The following is a 12,619-nucleotide window of genomic DNA, read 5'->3' on the forward strand; positions in this document are numbered from 1 at the left end:
CTGAAAAGCACTTTTCCGGCCCAAATAATAAGCCAAGAATTATTCCCCAAAGGCATCACATCAAATATTAACAGAGGTCGGGTCCAAAAGGTCACACCGGGAGATGATTTACCTTTTCTACTTAAACTTCCGTACTTCCTTACTTTCTACTTATTTTTCTTTTTTCTTGCCTTTTCTTTTTAATATTAAAATTGAAATTTAATTTATACATTTTTCCGCTTTTTTTTGCGGGAAAAGAGAGAAATGAAAATAATTCCTGAACGATTTGAATTGATTTTTGCTTCACTTCTAAATTGCTTCGCATTCAAAAAGAAAAACTCTGGACCGGATTTTCTTTACAGGTTTTCATTTTTTTTTGTATTCCCCTCCAGCATAAAAATTCATCATTTCATAGAGGGGGCGTGATAAGTGGGCGGTGGCAAGTCAACAACTTGCCGGCCCTTGGGCACTCTGCTTTCTGCCCCATATCGGTAGCATAAAGTACACAAATAAATAAAAAAAATATATATATATATAAAACATTTGGGCAGGAGCGTAGTAGCAGTACGAGGGGGAGGGTGTGGTTAAGTAAAAGGAAAACAAAATTAAGTTCAATGACACCCCAAAACAACAGCCACCGGCCGTAAATTCGAGTTCCAACTTATGGCAGGCATGTCCTGCCTCTCCTACGCTCATACCCACTTGAAGGGGAACCTCCATCAACGTCAAGTCGAGTTCTCCTCAGGATCCCTCAATTTCCAAACCAACAATCGTTGGGGAAAACTCCCAAAAAGCCTGCTGTACAAGTGTGTGGGTGCGGTTCCAATTGGAAAACTTTTGTTACACTTTGTTTTGGGTTTTTATTTTTTTTTTTTTTATTTTTCTTTGAGGGAAATGAGTAAAGGGAAGGCAGGAAAACTCTACCAAGCAAGAGCAATTTATAATTCGAAAATTTCGTCATTGGGCTTAATTTTCTTTTTTTTTTTCTCTTTTTTTCTTTTTGAGTTTGATGACCCATACCTTCGACTCGGCACTTCTGGCTCGCCCTCATCGATTTGATAATGCCCGCCGATAGGCAAATTGTGAAAATATTGACAAAACAATTGTTTTCAATGGCACGCGAGGCAATGCTCCTACCCAGGCCCATGGACCTTTGGCCCCTAGGCTTGATACACACACCCCTATCCCCCTGGCTTGTGTCAGTCGTTTGTCTAAATTTTCTATTTATAACACCACGATGAGTTCAATGTTTGATTGGCCTCCGTTGAAGGGTAAAATGAACCTGCGGTTAACGCTTTTCCGTTCTGCGAAGGTCCTTAAAGGGGGTTTTTGGAACTATAGCATACTTTAGAGGGCTTCCAAAGGGGACTAAATTTTATAGAGATCTATTAAATGACTTATTATTATTTTTATTTCATTAAACATTAATCTTGTCAATAGTTTAATTAAAACACTAATACCCCTGTCATAATGAAGCTGTCAACTTTTCCGATCCATTATACTACCAGACATCCCATCCACCACTCCTGGTTTTTGGATGGGAATGGGCCATAAATAGCCTGCCACTGATTACAGCCAATTACCCGACTAACTGCACGTCGGCTAACCAAAAAATAAACAAATAAACAAGTGCAGGGCATTAATTGCGTGAGTTATGTGCATTCGCCTGTTAATTTGTTTGCTGAGCACTTCGATTGTGCAGCAAAATAGTGCCCCATCCCCCCCACTCGATAGCCCACTCGATTGATTGTGGCAAGGTTGATCTGTCAAAATTTTGACAGCTTTCCACAACTAACTGTAACTGTGGTCGTGCATAATCGAGTGACGGCGGCGGGTAGGCTTCTTACCCAAAGCTACCGCAAACAAAATGAAATTGTGACAGAAAATGATAATTAATAATTAAAACCGCGCTCCAGTGTCACCGCAAACACACCAAGATATATGCAAACACGAAAAAAAAGGCACATTAAAAGTAACTAATTCATGTGGATTATGTTTATACGAGGGGTGTTACATTACGTAATATACGTGAGGTGTTTCATTACCAATATTTAAGCTAAAAAGAATGAAATTTAAAAGGATAGATTACAACATTTAGATATCAAGAATCATATAGAAAATATTTGTATTCTGAAATTTAATATCTCCCGACCTCTTCAACCCTCTTATCACCATTTTTGATCCGCATAAACCCTGTAAATGCCAAATTTGTTAAGTTTATGGCTCATTAAATCAAAAAAATACACTCGGCAGGCATCTCATTCATATTCATAGAATCGTTTACGTTCTTATCTTGGCTTATAGCTCCCTGCTTTAAATCATATAATATTCATACATAATTTCCATCAGAAGAATACCTAGAAGTTGGCTCACCGTCTTTGGTTTTATTTATAACATTTCTGTTTCTTTCCCCAGACGCTTCTCTTTTTCATTTTTATCGCGCTTTTATCTAGTTTGTCAACGTTATCAGAAAACGCCAACAACAAAAACAACAACACTAGTAATGGTATCCCCCACAGCAGCAGCCATGCTTTGGAGCTATGGAGCTATGGGGAGTTGAGACCGTCCCCCCGAGCGCTTTCGTTGACATGGCTAGTCGGATAGTCGGACGTATTAGATTTGACGCTTCATTATAATGATAGATCGTTGTGCGTTGGTGTCTAAACCAAAGCACTGACAGAAAATAGAGCGAAATTATGTTAATTAGGGATTACGGGGATTATATTAATTGATAAGAAAGGGAAACTTAAAGGCTTAAACGCTATTTAACCAAACTAAGCTAGAGATGGCTTAAACTGAACTAAACTGTATAGCTTATTGCATAATTAAAACATTTTTTTATTGATTTAATTTCATTTTATTAGAATCCCATTGAAAATGAATCATTTAATCAAAAATTAAAGCTGGCTCACACTGCGTATGAGTAATATTTACTTGAAAAAAATAATATTTTTGCCAAAAAAAACTATAAACTGTCTAACAAGGCAGTCTCATTTATTTTTAATAAATTTTATCATAATAATAAGTACGAAACAAAAAAATTGCTCACAAGTCACACATTTCACTTAGGCCACCTGGCGTATACTTAATATTTTTTATGGATTTCTTTTTAATTACATTTATTTTACTTTCAAGTATCTAAAACTATAAAACTAGTAAAGAATTAAGTCTCAGACCATTTCTGGATACCACTTTCGCATAAATAGCTGCCTTTGCTGAACCCACGGCTTGACCAACGCTGCGTATGAGTAATATGCTAATGGATTTCCAGCCAAAAGCCAGATAAGTGAATTCATTGAGACTCCCAAGCAGCATCATACATTAGCATACATTTTCCGCCAGTGTACCGTCGTCCGCGATAGTTGTTTAATTTTCAGCGTTGCCTACACTGCGTATACGCGACTTTTATTCAGTTCTGCAGTCGGGCGTTGGCGGCGGCGGCTGCTAAATAATTAATGAGCAGCCTCAAGTGGTAAAACGGGTGAATTGGCGACAGCAACAGAAAAGGGAGAATTATATAGAGAGCAGTGGCAGTGCTGGAGCTGGAGCTGGAACAGGAGCTGGAGCTGGATGGCCATGTCAGCATAATGAGCCAAATGGGAACACACACCCACGCATGCACGCTAATTGTCCTCTACGGCCCGTGTCCTTTAACGTCTTAATTGTGTTTGAATGATTGAAACCGGCAAAGGGACGACCTTTTGAGGGCTAGGACCGGGGGCTTGCAGCAGTCAAGTGGGATAATTGCATATCAGTGGTGCAGCTGATGCCACAACTTGATAAATGCCTCGAGTGGACTCGAAACAGAAGCAGGATGATGCAAAAGGCAATGGCAGAAATGGCAAACAAAAAAAAAGAAGGCCAAGAGCGCTCCGCTAATTGGCGATACGAGCTGATGTGATGCTGATAGCTGATGCTGTTCATTAGCTTTTTATTATTTTTCTTTCGTTTTATCTCAAAGAGAAAATGGCTCAGATTGGTAATAACCTGATTAAAGTTCTGCTAATTGGAGGAGAGTTCCACTTATGGCTATGACAACCAATAATCGTCATAAGAGTTGGGATTTTTTCCAATTTTCGGGGGAAACTCCAGAAAAGATCTTAATAAACGTCATAAAACTGGGGATTTTTTCAAATTTTTCTGGGAAACTCCAGGAAGTTTTCAACCAATCCCCCTTAGGACCAAAAAATGTTTTATAAAATAACCAATAACATTTTTTATCTTAATTTTTAATTACCCAGAAGCCCATTGAGTATTATGTTTAAAAGTAATACCATGGGACTATTGTGAGCTTACGCTTGATTTCCCACGAAACTGGTCGCACGATCTATCCGATAAAGCGATCAGGAGGAGGGCATTTTTCGAATGATAAGCATCCGCAGAGTTCTCCCATTACAAGGTCACAAGCGGAATGATTCACGCGCGACCCAGTGAAGCGTTATCGCGACAAGTTTACGATTTCCCGCTGGCAGCTACAGTATCTCAAAGATTTCCAGATACCCGGCACGCCACGCGCTCGCCACCCTCATTTTTTTCCAAAACTATCGACAGAAATCTTTCAACTTATTTTCCCAAAATCCCAAAATCAAAAAAAAATTGAAATATTTGAACTTGAAAAGGGGAACAAATAGAAATCGATGAGTTTTTGGCCAAACAATGGGGCAAGAATGGGTCAGGAATGGGTCAGGGCTGGAGGGGCAGTGGCAAAAGTATTTTTCGGCACAATTTTCAATTAGCAGCCAGGCCCCAACAATGCCGGAGAAAAAAAGAAAAAAAAACACGAGAATGTTGTACAAATAAATTGAATGGAATTGTATTTTGATTTAATTTTGTGTGCGGTGCTGAAATTGAGAATAAAATTGATCTCCCCCACCACCACAATTCCTGATAGAAGGTTCTATCTTTTTTTTTGGGGATTGTCTTGTAGCTTGGGATGTGAGTTACCTGTGATTGAACTTTTTTGACTTTCAGATGAACAAGTTTTTTTTGCAGATGGCACTGCCAAAAGTGATTTGAATTTCGTAAGCGGCTAAATTTCAATTACAGATTCTGATTCTGCAGCCGGCGGCGAAAGGAAGCTGTATGTTAGTCGGATAAAGCACTTCACTCTGGGGCCTCTAGATATTGTATCTTGTTTTGCCTTTCTGGTTGTTGTATCTCATTTATACTTTTTTTTTTTCAAGATTTGAATTTGTTTGTTTTATACTCTTTTTGGAATAGTTAACTTGGCTTAGTCACACACAGATACACTCACACAAACGCGAGTACGCACTCACGGTAACTGTGTTACAGATACGGATACGGGGAGTCTGTGACTCTGATTCTTCTGGTACTCTGGGCCTGGAGAGGTGAGCTCCTCCAGATTTTTTATTTTTTTGGGGAACTGACACGACCGAACGCTTCGGCGGACGACGAATGTCTGTTGGGGAAAATCTAAGTGAAAATCTCAATGCTGGCCTGGCCGCACATGCAAAAAAAAAAAAAAACAAGCCAGAAGAAACAAAAAACATTCCGGCGAGAGAACGAGAACGGGAGAACCTACTATTGGCGACCTTTGTGGGAGCTTCGCATGGCCTCTCTCCCTCTCTCGGTGGAGCATTTTCTTGCGTGAGTGTGAAGGTGAGCTACTGTTCTACTGGATATTACAGTTTTGTTTTTTTTTTTTGCTTGCAAAAATTTCAAATTGTAAATAAACGAAAAATGTGCCCCAAAAACTGTTATACTAGAGGCAGGGGCGTATTGCTGAAGGGGTGAGTTTAAGGAGTCACAGTTTAAGAAAAGTTTTCTGGGTTTTTGTTCAAAAAATAATATAGAATTAACTTCAAAAAGACTGTTATTTATAAATAATGTATATATATTCATAATTTATATTCATAATTATATTCATTATATTCATTTTATATTCATAAATAATCAAATTTTTATTGTTGTACTTAAAAAAAAAAAACAAAAATGATTCATATACATTCATATTCATTAAACATTCATTAATTTCAATATTTATTAAACAAAATATATTTAAAAAATAAATGAATAATATTATAATGCTTATAAAGATTCCCTAAAAGAATTCATTGACTTTTCCATAACTCCATTAATCACTCCTTTACTAATTCCCGTTCTAAGTTGCAACCCTTCCCCAATGATTAAAATGACGCCCATGGGCGTGCGAAACATATCCCTCCCCCGGAACGCTATACGGAAAATGTTATACAAGAGCTTTTGCCATGTTACACACTTCCGTGCCAGAGCTCATCCTCCGACCGGAATCTCACTCTCTCTTCCACTCTCTCTCTCTCACTCTCTTTGTGGGAGAAAAGCTTTTTCTCTCTGAAAAGTATTGTTTTTGTTTTGAGGAAAAAGCATTCGCGGCGAAATGCTCATGTTTTGATAAGAGGAAAGCGGCTCCCCCGATGGAGAGCAGGACGGGGGCAAGTCAAGCGGGGAATAATTTTCAAATAAACAAGCCAACCGAGCCCCAACAAAAACACAAAGTAGAGTTCAAACCCCAGCTCCCCTAGCACCCAGCCCCTGTCCCAATCCCGGTCTCAACCCCTAACCCCAAAAACACCCTCTCGGCCAGCCCCAATTGATAATAGTTTCTGAATAGTTTGGCAGAAGAAGCTTTAGCTTTTAGAAATCGGGGACGACGACGACGGCGTCGTTTTACGTGGACATCGCCTAATCAGCATCTAAAACGGTCAGAAAATCAAATTAAAATTGCCAATTTGGGCAATGTGTGTGTACATTTCAGATTTTTAGATGTGTGTGCCGTGTTGGTGCCGTGGATTTGAATTTGAATTTCGGCTTGTTTCGGCCTGCCAATGCAGCCAAGAATTTTTATATATTTATTTATTTTTAATGCCCTGCCAGACCGAGCCATACGCCGTACGTGAGTACAGCGTCAAATTGTCCGGACTCGAACGCGCGCATGTGCCACAAAAAAAAAATCGAGGAACAAAAGCAACAATCGAAAACAGGAAGGGACGCCTAGATACCACCGGGTTCTGGCCATACCAATACCCTAGTTGGCCCCCGCCCCCATTCCAATTATATCTTTAATAACGTGATATTTTACTTTATTTTTTGGTTTAGTCATTTTTAAATATATTACTAATTAAATGATTTGTTTATGAATATTATATAATTATTTAAAAATTATTCTTTCCACAATACAGCTTATAAATGGCTGAAAAAGTAAATTACAATTTATTTAAAATTTAATTTAACCTATAAAAATTGTACTTATTGTAATAAAATTAATAAAAACTTATATACCATGCTGGTATTCTGTTTTAAGGGGTAGAAAAATAGAAAAATTAAATTTGGAAATGGGAAATCGGAGATCGGTCGGAAAATATATATGTGTCAGGGTCGGGGCTATGGGGGAAATTATGACATCCAATATGCGGAAAAAATTGGAATCTGACCCACATATTTCGGTGGTGCTCCACAAAAAAACCCCCGAACCCCACCCCCCCCATTTTCACTTTTCCTACGAAAGTGATTGACAAGGTGAGACAAATGTTTCTGTATCTGTAGCGGTGTATCCGTGAGATACAGTTCGTTTGTTGTCTCCACAAAGGCGAAAGTTGCAAGATGCTCTGCCACCCTATCCCGGCCACCTCTCTCCCCACTCCTTTTGTACGCTTGATTGATTGCGGCTCACCGTCCTCAAGGTCACTCGGATGGACTACAAAAGATATGCAAATGTTGGTCCACAACAGAATGGGGGGGGGGGGCTGCTGTGAGTCACGTGGAAAAAGGGGGTCATCAAACATTGAAATAAATGGAGAAAGCTCTTAGAGAAAACGATTTCTGGAAGGCGGCGGGCAAAAAGATCGATAAGCAGCCATAAACTCGTCCAACTTATGGCAACTAGCCATATTCATTGCATATTTATTGGCCATAAAATGTGGGAGAGCAGCCAGCCATCCAGACATCCTCACATGGGATCTCATCGCATTCCTTTCCATTCCATTCCAAAGCAAAAGAAACGATCCCTGAATCCCCAGATCCCCAACTAAATAAATTTCCAAATTGTTTATTTTTTTCCAAACAAATCAGCATGCATTAAAAACAGCAAGAAGAAAATTTTGAATCCAAATAAAACATTAACATCCGGTGGGAATTGGAGGAGAGGAGCCTCTAACCATTTTATGCCCACTGTGCGTGGGTGGTTGTTATTGTGGGTGGTGGTGGTGGTGTGCCTTTGAAGTGGGGATTTACAGGTGTCTTATCTGGGGTCTTTGTTTACAAAGGTCATGAGTTCGCAGACGAATGTAACTAAATGAAACTTTCCGGTAAAGTCAAACCATAATAAACACGAGCATTCTTTGCTTTCAGAATTCTAAGTAATAAATGAAAACTTTTGGCAAGAATATGAGTATCTTGGGGATACAACTTCAAGGGTTTTTCTTCAAGAGTTTATTTGTTTTAAGCTTGCTGGATAAGTAATGCATTTCATTAATTAAAATGTTAAAATACTTAATAAAATATAAGAAACAAAACAGAATTCAAAACCTATTTATCAATAGCCAAGTTTATAAAGTCAATAACAAGTTTATGACTTTTTGGGAATCATTTCTGCTTTTAGTGATTTTCCTTTGAAGTAGTTTTTTTTCTACAGGTGTTTTTCCAGTTTGTTTACAAAAAGTCAACTAAAATGGAACTTTTTTTCACCAAAAAACAAAAACCAAAAACCAAAAGCTAAACCACATGAAACACTAACTACCTCATAACCAATAATGTTTAAGTTTTCCCCCCATTTCTGGGTCAGGATATCAAAAGTGTTACCACAATGTAACCAGTTTTGGTATTCATGTTCCAGTTGTTTCCAGAAAATTTACATACATAAGCCCCAAAATGTGCACAAGACAAACATTCCTATGATAATTCTCTAATAATCGAGTCTATTTATCAGTCTTTTTTCTGTGGTTGGCTGACTTTTTCTTTTTGTTTGTTGGGTGTTTTTGGGTTTTTGTGAAGCAATTTAATAATAAAACGTAGAGGAGAGACAAGAAACCAAATAAAAAACAATTGTAAAATGGGGAAAATCAAAAACCCTATAATATTATTATTTTTTTCAGACAATATAGGAATCTCTAGAGTCTAGTCTCTGGTTGCCAAATGCAATAATTCCGAATAAAAACAAGAACTCTTCAAAACACAATTTCGCATTTTGATTTATTTATAAAGCGATGATGACGTTGCTATATCAACGTAGGATCGGCTAGAATCTATAGGTATTCTTGGGTCTTTAGCTGTCTGTTCACACGAGCGTCTCTCGATAAAAATTATTCCAAAAACAGGAGGACTATGGGTGGGGATGCCAACGCCAACAGTTTGCTGGAGATGGAATTTCCTCAGCTAAAGCGTTTAATTTATTAATGAGATTTATTTATAGAGCCATTGGGAGCAGGTGAGTGGGCAGGTGAAAGGTTGAGGCCAAGGGGGGCTACCTGCCACCAGCTGCGCGTGGCAAGCAGATTCCACAGTGGCGGGGCAAGTGCTCTGTCTCCCCCTGGTATGACGCCTGGTTATTGTAATTAAAGTTATGTACAATATATGCTGCCACTTTTATTCACTTCTATTCACCGCACACTCGCTACACCCCGCCGAAAAAAAAACTTCGTTGGCCTTTTTTTTAATGGCGCCTGGGTGCGGCCCACAAAAATAATTTACAACGTGTTGTTTTGGTTGCTTATAGGGGGTGGTGTCGGGGAGTAGGGCAATTGAAGTGGAAAAGGCAGCCAAATAATGACAGAATTATGGGAGAGAATATCAAGCATATGGCCAAGACAGAGCCGAGCAGAGCCGGGCAGGGCAGGGCAGGGCCAGAAAGCCCCAGAGAGCAAGTGCGTGTTCTAACTCAAGTTCAAGTTTGGTGCAAAGTTTTGGCTTCGGACAATAAATATTGATTAGCTTCAAGTGGCATAATTTTTTTTTAATTTGCTTTCCATACTTAGTTAGTTGGACAATCTTCAATAAATAAAGACAGCTTCTAAATAATTGTTATTAATTGACTAACAAGTGTGGGTCCTAACTGGAATGTTAAGGAAATATATAAGTTTCTACATTAAATATTAATATACATATGATATTAGTTATGTATTAAATTATGTTTTTTATTAAATTTTTTAATTAGTATTTAGTAAAAAATCATATTAGATTTTTGCAGTATCTCTCAAATATTTTCCAAAAATTGTATGAGGATCCGAGTAATACTTTACAGAGATAATGGTATTCTAAATATAATTTTAGACAGGATTTCGAGATACTTTTAGGAAGATCTGTTCTAAGGGATACGACTTTTTTTGATTTTTAAATTTCTACAAAAATTGTAGAATATTTTCCAAAAAGTTTATGTCTATCCCAGTACTCCTTTGGAAGATAAAGTAATTTAAAAATGTTTCAAACATTTCAAAATCCATTAAAGAAATTTGCATCTTAAAATAATAAAAATTAAATATATAAACATATAAAAATAAATATAAATATGTATAAATATGTATAAAATAAATAAAAATATAAAACATATAAATATAAAATTAATTAATAATATAAAAAAAAAATGATTTCTGGGATTTGACCCGAAATTTACGTAAGATATATAAAACTTAAACCTTTTTAACTTAACAATTTCTTCCACAAAAAATTGATAAAAAAAATTGCAGTTTCCCAAAAGTTGACGTAAAGAGAAGATTTCTATAAAAAAAAAAAGAAAGGAAAGAAAGAGTTTTACGAAATAGCTGCTGTCCGGGGACTAGTTGCTGTCCCCCCTATCCCCCCGAGACCTTCGACTGCCCCCCTCAACCCCTGATCCCGGCCAGATAAGACTGCGACTTAGTGGAGCTGATTAGCTAAGCTGTAACCCAAGCAGTGTGAGATCACTGCCACCGATCGATTGAGCCCCCAGCCACCCACTTGCGGACGGCATCTCCCACCCACCCCGACGTCGACCCCCTCGGGGAGTCAATTTCTGAGATTACGGCATCCCAAAGCTCGGCAAGAGTCGAACCGAGAGAGAGAGCCCCCCAGTCAGCTGAGTGCTGATCCACTGATAAAAATAACAAGCACACGAGAGGGAGAGGCAGAGAGTTGGCACCTGGCTCTCCTTGCTTTCCATGTTATTCAATAATTTGTTTGCGTTCTAAAATTTTGATTCATTGGCGCTCGCCGACGCACACACGCACGTTACGATTTTACCTATTTGTCAGATTAATAAAATAAAATACATTTAATTACCTGTGCGAGAGAGAGCTATGGGTGAAACAGGGAGGGGGGGGCAAGGTGGAACGTGGAACGTGAGGCCGGGGGCAAGGCGGCAAAAGCGGAGCTTTGCTGACAATCCTCCCCCAAGAGAGCCAAATCCGAAGAGCAAGAGAGCTCCCCTATGAAGTAATAATGTAGAAAAAAAACGCTACACTCAAACATTTGTTGTTTCTGCTCTTTTTTTTTTGTTTTTTTTTTTTTTTTTGCAATTGATTTAATGTCCGGCGAGATTTTGTGCGAATTCGGGTTCTTGTTTCTGCAGCATCACACGCTCTTTCTCTGCCTCTGTATATTTTTTTTATTTTTACCTTTTTGGCATTCACATAACACGCGGCACTTTTTACGTGATTTTCAGGTAAGCCTCTGTGCACTTTTGGTTTAATGTTGTTAAATTAACATTAGATTTATTTTATATTTAAGGCGCACGCGAAATGTGTTGAAAATCCACAATTTAACGGAGACGGAGCAAAAAAACACGTCCGCGCTGCCCGAAATTTAACACAAACAAAAAACCTAAAACCAAAACACAAACAGCCGTCGGAGAGTGCGGATACTTCGGCTCCACCCGATGTATCTCTACATTCATTCTACATTTGGGAGCTTCAGCCGAGCCCCAAACAAAACTAACAACTCTCTCGAAAATGGTGTCGAATTTAATATATCCTGTAAACCGGTTAAATGTAAAGCATATCTTAGAAGAGTTTCAATATAATTAACTTTATTTTTCTTTAATATTTCTACAAACTAAATTTATTAATCTTTAAATTTTAATTATTATATTATTAAGGAGAATATTTATTCAATTAAAAGCTTTCGATAACTGAGCGGCCAATCTGAACCACAACAAAAGCCAAACGAACTGGCGAGCACCATCGAAGCTTTAACGAACTTAGGTGGGGAACCTTGCTAGAGTAGCTCTGTAGAATTTTTTTACAGATACAATGAATAGATAAATTTGTAAAAAGGAGTTAACAAGAGTTAAAATAAATATTTTAAGAGGAGATTAATATATTAAACAAAACGGTAGACTATTTAAAAGCAAGAATATATGTATACAAGATTGTTGTTCATTTTTTGTTCATTTTGTGATGGAACCCCTTGTTAAATCCCGGATCTCCAATTCGGCCACAAAGGACATCCATATCTTGGCCAATTTGCATCCGATCCTGGAGAGGAATACCTTAATCGATTGGTGGAAAGTTTCTCCACCATTCTGCATCAAAACCTAAAAATAAAATTTTCGATCGAGTTTTTGTTCATTTTGTGATGGAACCCCTTGTTAAATCCCTGATCTCCAATTCGGTTACAAAGGACATCCATATCTTGGCCAATTTGCATCCGATCCTGGAGAGGAATACCTTAATCG

General features: G+C 38.1%; 1 protein-coding gene across 6 annotated transcripts in view; it reads right to left on the reverse strand.

Moving 5' to 3' along the window:
* LOC6503337 (1-phosphatidylinositol 4,5-bisphosphate phosphodiesterase classes I and II) overlaps positions 1–11,994 on the reverse strand; it is a 54,341-nt gene extending 42,347 nt beyond the window's left edge. For 4 of the 6 annotated variants that reach the window (XM_032455259.2, XM_032455257.2, XM_032455260.2 and 1 more), the window contains exon 1: positions 4,924–5,427. The gene's annotated coding sequence lies outside the window, so the exon portion shown is untranslated. Of the gene's footprint in view, positions 1–4,923; positions 5,428–11,226; positions 11,373–11,561 lie in introns of those variants that run through there. The other 2 variants (XM_044716359.1, XM_044716358.1) reach the window with 2 other exon arrangements.
* Positions 11,995–12,619: the final 625 nt, after the last annotated feature.

Source organism: Drosophila ananassae, chromosome 3R, assembly GCF_017639315.1.
Source record: "Drosophila ananassae strain 14024-0371.13 chromosome 3R, ASM1763931v2, whole genome shotgun sequence".
Classification (NCBI taxonomy): domain Eukaryota; kingdom Metazoa; phylum Arthropoda; class Insecta; order Diptera; family Drosophilidae; genus Drosophila; species Drosophila ananassae.